The sequence below is a fragment of the Grammomys surdaster genome, unplaced genomic scaffold (genome assembly GCF_004785775.1).
Source record: "Grammomys surdaster isolate TR1022 unplaced genomic scaffold, NIH_TR_1.0 124726, whole genome shotgun sequence".
Classification (NCBI taxonomy): Eukaryota; Metazoa; Chordata; class Mammalia; order Rodentia; family Muridae; genus Grammomys; species Grammomys surdaster.
In genome coordinates this window covers 189196-196877 of record NW_021619686.1, presented here as the reverse complement: position 1 = coordinate 196877, position 7682 = coordinate 189196, and positions in this window count along the sequence as shown.

Here is a 7682-nt window from a genome sequence, read left to right as displayed (position 1 = left end):
CACTCATAACACATAAAATAAATGTTAAAAACAAACAAACAAACAAAACCCACGAGAGCTTGCTGCTCAGGTCCCAGCTCAGGACTGGAGCTCAGGTCCCAGCACCCACATCAAGCAGCTCACAACCAACAGGGATCGGGTGCTTCTGGCCTTGGAGCTGCACTCATGATCAGAGGCAGGTACATACACATTTAAAAAAATATAAACCTGAAAGGTCTGTAAACTCATTCATTCCTTTCTCCTCTTGGCTTTTTTCTTTACAACTGGTTTGTGCCGTCGGTTGGGTGTAAGTCTCGTATCTATTATTACCTGCAAATTCCTGAGGCCTCGCCTTGGTGTATACACAATTGTGTTTGCACGGGGATTTGGAGAAAGACAGGCAGCACAAGACCCAGGGAACAGGGCCGTGCTGCCCCGACGGTGCAGGGTAAAAAGAACGCGGCGTTGAGGCATCTCTGCAGTGGAAGGGCAAGCCGCTGGCAGACGCGGTTGGGACTGGCCTTTCAGGGGCCAGCCACCCCTGGGCGTGGCACGGGGACTGAGCGCGCGGAAACCGCCCGCGCCACCACCACCGAGAGGCACCCCCCCCCCTTACATTCCTAGAGCGGCCACCAGCAGCCAGGTGGGCGCCGGCCTCCGAGGCCTTCTCAGTGCAGGCCGCCAGGGGGCAGCACAGCAGCCAGCGCGGCCCGACGTGGCGGGGCCTGCAGGAGCTTATGCAGTGTCCCAGGCCTAGGGAGGCCAGGGAGAAGATGCCGGGAGGAAGGACGTTTGGAATTTACACCATTAAAATTGGTTTAAATGTATAAAAAAATTATCTATTTACATTTATTGAAAATATAAACATAAAGCCCTATAAAATGCGGTTCGAGGATTAGAAAATACGATGGCTTTCTGGAACCTTGGCTCATCGTCTCTCTGTCGCACATGTGTTCGGGAGTCGAGAGGTTTCTTTAAAAGTCTTTGGAGGCAGAAGTGATGGGCTCTGAGGCCATCCTGGGGGTGGGCTTCTCTGGGAGTCTGGAGAGCTTGCCCCTTCTGGAAGGGGTTCGATGACTGAGGTTGGGAGATCTCTCCCCAGGGTCAGAGCTTCTGTTCATGCCTTAGAGAGGAGCCAGACAGCTAAGCCAGGCATTTGAAACGAGCTCCAGCGTCTGACTTATTTTGGATTGCAACAGTGTGTGCTCAGTCAGAAAGGTGGAGTGGGGTCCTTGGGATACGAAGACACACCACACCACCTCCCTTGGGTCTGGCTTTCAGTCTGCCTGGCTTGGATTCCTCATCAGACCTCTAGATACCCTTCTCTCACATACCAGGAATCCATTTGGAGGGTTTGGCAGGGGCCTCAGACTCTACTTAGTATGAAAGGCAATACTAAAATGAATGCACACCAAAAGGTAGTACCATTTAAAAGATTTAGGGTTTTTTGTTTTGTTTTGTTTATTGAGGCAGAATTTTGCTATAGCCCCAGCTGGCTGCCAATTGGCTATACAGTACATGCTGGCCTCGGCTTCCGAACACTGACACTGCAGTGCCACCACACATGGCTCTGGTTTGGGATTGTCTATAATTAAGAAAGTATTTCTGACTGAGAAGGTGGTGTTACATGGTGGTGTTGAGTACTTGGGAGGAAGAGGCAGGGTTCTGTAAGTTTGAGGCTAGCCTAGTCTACATAGCAAGTTCCAGACCAGTCAGGGCTACCCAGTGCGACCCTGTTTCAAAAAAATCTGTTCCTGGGCTGGAGAGATGGCTCAGTGGTTAAGAGCACTGACTGTACTTCCAGAGGTCCTGAGTTCAAATCCCAGCAACCACATGGTGGCTCACAACCATCTGTAATGAGATTTGATGCCTTCTTCTGGTGTGTCTGAAGACAGCTCCATATATAATAAATAAATAAATCTTTAAAAAAAAAAATCTGTTCCTGCAAGGCCAAGGTGCTATCATTGTTGATCTGTAGCATATTTATCCATGAGATTGATAAGCCTGGGTGTCAGACTCCAGAGCAAATACAAAATAAGTAAAAGCTATCCCCATTTGTGAGGAAATCAAACACATGATGGCCACTAAGTGCTGCCCCCAGAAAGTAACACTAATCTACTAATCCCAGGACAGCACAGCCCCTCCAGGATGCTTACAAGGAATGAGGAAAGGTTCCTGAATCTTCTGTGGTAAAGGCAGTGGGAGCATGTGCTGTAATCTTAACGCATCCTTTAAGGACATCTGTGCTGCCATTTCCAAAGCCTTCCAGGAATTCCTGGTGAGTTTTGGCTTCTGAGATTTTCCTGGTGAGTTTAACGGACTTACCATCTTCCGATAAGAATATCTGCCAAGCGAATGAAACCCTAAAGGAAATTAAAGTTAAGAAACTTTGCTCCATCCAAGAGTGAGGTAACTATGGCAAGTGCCACTGAATAAACATCCAGAGCCTGGTCTGAGACTGGAAAATATTAAGAAAAGTCCCAGGCACTTGGTCAGAACCTTGGGTGTAAAGCAAGCTTCTCCTTTGGTAGTTTCCTCACAGAAGCCCAGGCAGACAGTAGCCAGCAGGAAGGATGCCCCACCATTGAAATGGTTCTATTTAAACAAGGGATTTAGAGGCTGGAAACAAAAGTTTTGGAATACTAACAAAGTGTAGAAATTTTGAGCTGCAGATTTGGCAGCTCTTCATACGGTTGATAGAGCTTTGTGTCTTGAATCTGGTTGTTCTAACACTTGGGAGACGAGGCAGACGTCATCCTTCCACACACAGTAAGTTCTCCACCAACCTGTGCTTCATGAAACCCTGTCTTTAAAAGGGAGAGAAGCAGTAAGCAGGCTCTTCCTAGTGACACACTTCATGTTGACATCACAGGTACAGAAATGGCTACAAAGTTCTCATGCCAGACAGTAGCTAACACACATTTCTTCTGTCATGATTGGAAATGAAACTGACTAACAGGAAAATAAGTTGTTTGTTCACTTAAAAGTCTCCTCAGTAAGGAAAGCCCACTTGACCCTGTCACAGACACACTTGGCAGACGAAGAACCATCAGAGATCTTGGACTGTGGCAAAATGATAAGACCACTTTCTTAGTATAAGGATCTGAGTCTGACCCCGGCCCTTAGATTTTAAAATTTATAAACATAGTTTATGTGCAGGAAATTAGATTATGGGAGCCTATAATTTTTAATTACCCTTCATAGACAAAACAATGCCATAGTTTCAGTTATTTGTGTGTGTGTGTGTGTACATTGGTGGAGAACAGAGGACAACCTTCTAGAACAGGATTTTTTTGTATTTCCACTATGGAATCTGGGAGTTGGAGTTTGGTTTGTCAATCTTCCTGTTGAGACATGTAAAGTATTCCCACCCCCTTGTTTGCTTCTTTTTTCTTTCTTTCTTTCTTTCTTTCTTTCTTTCTTTCTTTCTTTCTTTCTTTTTTTTTTTTTTTTTTGAAGTTAGCTTAAATCCAGTCAGTTTTAATTCTTTGAGAGCATAGCTTTGGTATTTATATATCTTGTAAATAAAGGACAGGTTGAACGTTGGTCTTAAAATGACTGACCCAGGCCTAGTGGCATCTGTAATCCTAGTTACTCTGGAGGCTGTCAGGAACAACATAAGTTCAAAGTTTGGTTGTGTTAGTTTAGTATCCGTTCTTATTCATGTTGGGAGGGATGGTAGCACTATCCTGCAGCAGGCAAGGTGTGTGGCACTTTATTAGGTGCCTTTTTCTTATAGAAATCTCCTTCCCACAACGGCTGCTCTGGTCACTGCACAAAGGGCTTCTTAGGTGACAGACTCAGACAGAACCTCAGGTGGTGGGCTCTTGCTCACCTCAGTGTACAGTGTAGCCCACATCACTGTGCCATTATTTTGTCGAACATGCAAACTGGCAGTCTTCTCAGAGTCCTGTTTCAGTGAGTGGGCAGCACCTAATAGATCTCGGTCAGGGAGAAAAGTCCTGGCTGTCCAGTGCCGTGACAGGGCTGAAGATGCCCAGTGTTACCTGAGGTGTCTGTGAAAGTCAGAGGTGCCTTCTTTTATTAAACACCACCTGTACTGAAATAAGGAGGCATGACAGCAAGTTCTTTGGGGCTACACTTAAGTTAAATTTTGGCCATGTGAGTTTGATGGCTTGACTTCATCTGGTAGAAGAGACAGGGATAACAATTTCATAGCTTGTCATGGGATAAAACAGAAGCATTTGCCTTGCGCAAGACCTGGCAATGATAAGAGTCAATGAGTTAATTATACATTATTATCGTTATCCTTGATAAAATGCTGAGTGACGAGATCTCAGACCAGAGTTATTATGTAAAGCCACTATCAGTAGTATTAGGTTAAATTCTTTTCTTTCTTTCCTTTCTTCCTTTTCTTTCCTTTCTTTTCCTTTCTTTGATTCTGTGAGCCTGTAGCTGTCTATCCTTTGTCAGAAATAGAAGGGTTAAACTGTATATGTTTACTACAACATTTCAAGGCACCCAACTAGAAAGGATCAATTCAAGATTGATTTTGAAGACATTTTAATTTACAGGTTCCCACTATGAGAAATACAATGATTCTGCAGCCACGTCATTTCCCAGAAGGCTGATGCAGAGGCCTGGGCCTGACTCAGCGTTGCCCTGGCAACAGGAGGGCCTAGGGTGCCTCAGTCCCTGATTCCATATCTGAAGAGCTGCCACAGGGCACAGCAAGAACGGTCTCCTCTAGGCACCTGGCTGTTGAAAACTGCTCTCAGGAAGAATAGAGGAGGAAAATTGAAAATATAGCTTTTTTTTGTTAGTGATACCTGGGTTCTCTCCCTGAAGGCCAAGGCTTCTCTGGATCTCAAAGAGTCAGTTTCGAGAATGAAGACTAAAACTGCTCCCAGACTCCAAGCACTGTCAAGGCAGTTGGTTTCTCATATTTTTGTTTCCCTTTGGAGCTCAGAACATAGTAAGCTCTGTGAGGTTGTACAACCAAGCTCTGCTCCATATGCTCCCCTGCCCTCCTACACAAGAGCCTCTCAGATGATTGAGAAAACAACCCCTTGGTTACCTACTTAATGTCTCCTGCCAGGAAGTACTGTCTTGACATCTTGACTCATGACCTCCCATGCCCATTGCTACCCTCAGGACACTTGTCATCCTGACTCACACAGTCTAACCCCTTAACAGAGTCCTCTTACCTCAATTTCATTTTTAGTTAAAACTATCTGAGGTAATGGGGACAGCTAACGGACATCCTGGCTCTTATCTTTACAGCAATCTCCAGATCCCGGGAAAAGACCATTATGATCAAACCTGGGTTTGGGGGCTTAAGACTTGAGTTCAAATATGGACTGTAACTAGGCATGGGTGGTTCAGGTCTTTAATCCTAGAACCTGGAAGACAGAGGCAGGTGGATATCTATCAGTTCCAGGCCACTATGGTCTACATACCAAGTTCTAGACCAGCTAGAGAGCTATATAGTGACACTCTGGCAAACACAAAAACCAAACCAAACCAAACCAAATCTCTCTCTCTCTCTCTCTCTCTCTCTCTCTCTCTCTCTCTCACACACACACACACACACACACACACACACACACACACACACACTCAGAGTCATGAGTTTGAGACCAGCCTGGGTGAGAGTAAGATCCTGTCTCAAAACACTTAAATCCGAAAAGTAAACAAAAATCCTGGCTCCCCACTCCCTTCTTGTGATTCTGGGCTACATAAGCTCTCTACACCTCAAATTCTTCACCTAAAGTAGATGTGGGCTGGAGAGATAGCCCAGTGGTTATAAACACTGGCTATTTTTCTATATGGCCCAGGTTTGATTCCCACATACTGGTTTATACCCTTCAGTACTTCAGTCCCAGGTGATCCACACGCTCATGTGGTACACAGACATACATGCAGCCAAAACAGCCTTACTCTAAAGATAAAGGGAAAAAAATTAAGTGGATGGAACGGCACATAGCTTACTTAAGTATCTGAAGTCACATGTGGAAGGGCTTCAAGATAAGAAGCACACAAGAAGTGAGTTTCTCAATCTGGTGCCCATCCACATGGGGCCAATAACTCCAGGCAATTTAGAAATCTGAGTCTGTCTTGCTCCTGACTGTCACTGTCACAACAGGAGCACAAAGCAGCTGCTGGGTTGGGCTTAAATGTCCTCTCCTCACAATTGAAAGTGTTCTGCCTCTGCAGTCAATGCCCCGCACTGGCCTTCCGCCTGAGGAGCAGACTTCTCTAAAACTGCCACGACTCACCTTTCAGAAACAGAATTCCCTTCTGTTTGCTCCTGATACAGCACAAGTCTGAGGAACTTTGCTTTTTACTAAGACAACCTCCATCTCCCAGCTTTACCAAGTTGAAACATCATTGCATAAGTTAAAATGAAATCAGTAAGCTTTTGAATTCTTGGTTAAGACCACAAAGTCTGTGCTAGGTATTTTTTTTTCTTTGCTATTTAAGCCTCAAGACAATGTAATTTGACCTTGACTTAAATTAACAGATAAGGAAATGGATGTTAACTAAGGTGAAAAGCCCTAGGTTTTGACAGGATTTGGTTGAATTCCTTAAACAAACAAAGAAACAAACAAACAAACAAAAAAAAACAAAAAAAAAAACAAAACAAAAAACCAAAAACAACTAGGTTTCTGAGGAAGACTGGCTCTTGAACCTCTTCCTACTTGCTGTGTGTTTCAGACACTTGGTGGTTACGAAAAGAAGTCTCTTAACTTTGATTCTACATTAAACTGCATGCATGCTCTATTCTTGAGTCTGGGCACCTGAATCCAGATAAATAAAGACCATAGGTCACTATCAAACACCTCCAAAAGACCTTAGTCTTTCTCTGGAGTTTCAAATACCCTGGTGTTCAAAGGAACTATTTCCTCTGCTCTCCCTTGACCCCTCACCCACTTCCATCATTGGTAACCGCTCCCCATGGTACTTGGCTGGTTCTCCTGGCTATCTGACATGCTTCCCCCTCTCCCACTCTATCCACTGACATCATGTCCCTCTGCTGTTCAAGTGTCCAATGATTTCCGATACAATGTCTAATTTAAATTCCACAGCCATAAAGCACTGGGTCCAAGAGCCGCTCCATATCCCTGGTCCACTTCAAGCCAGCATGTAGACTGTTTGTCCTACAGAGCCTTCTCAGGCTTAGTGGGATTCACCATAGGCGCCTTCCTGTCACCCTTTAGATCTTAAGAACATCCTACAGATAAGTCCTTACACAGACATTCTCCCCATTCAACAGATCCAGTTCTGACTGTGCCACCTGCTGGGGGAGCCTTCGAGTCCATTCCTGCAGGGCAGTCTACCTTCTGCCTCACACTTGGTGTTTGCTGCACACTGATGTAATACCCAGGTTGGCACCTGCCCTAGATTTCTGCCTGGCTCTAGGGACCCGCCTACCTCCTTTCTTGGGCTGCTCTCTGCTATCCTACCATCATTCTGGAAATGTGCAAGTAAATGGCAAAGTTATGTCTTTTGTGCCTCAATTTATCTTTTTTAAAAAAATGTTTTACATATAAAGAGTGATATATTAGCTGGTGACGAGTTACAGTCACCTTAAAATCCACATTGGGTTACCTCTACCCTCCAAAAGTACCTTGACTCGCCCACTAAATAGTCCATCACTCGGTATGGCTAGCTTCCACAGGCTCTCCTCTTAGCCTCGTCTCTTTCTTCCATAAGCCTAGCTCAGGGACTCAGCCCACTGT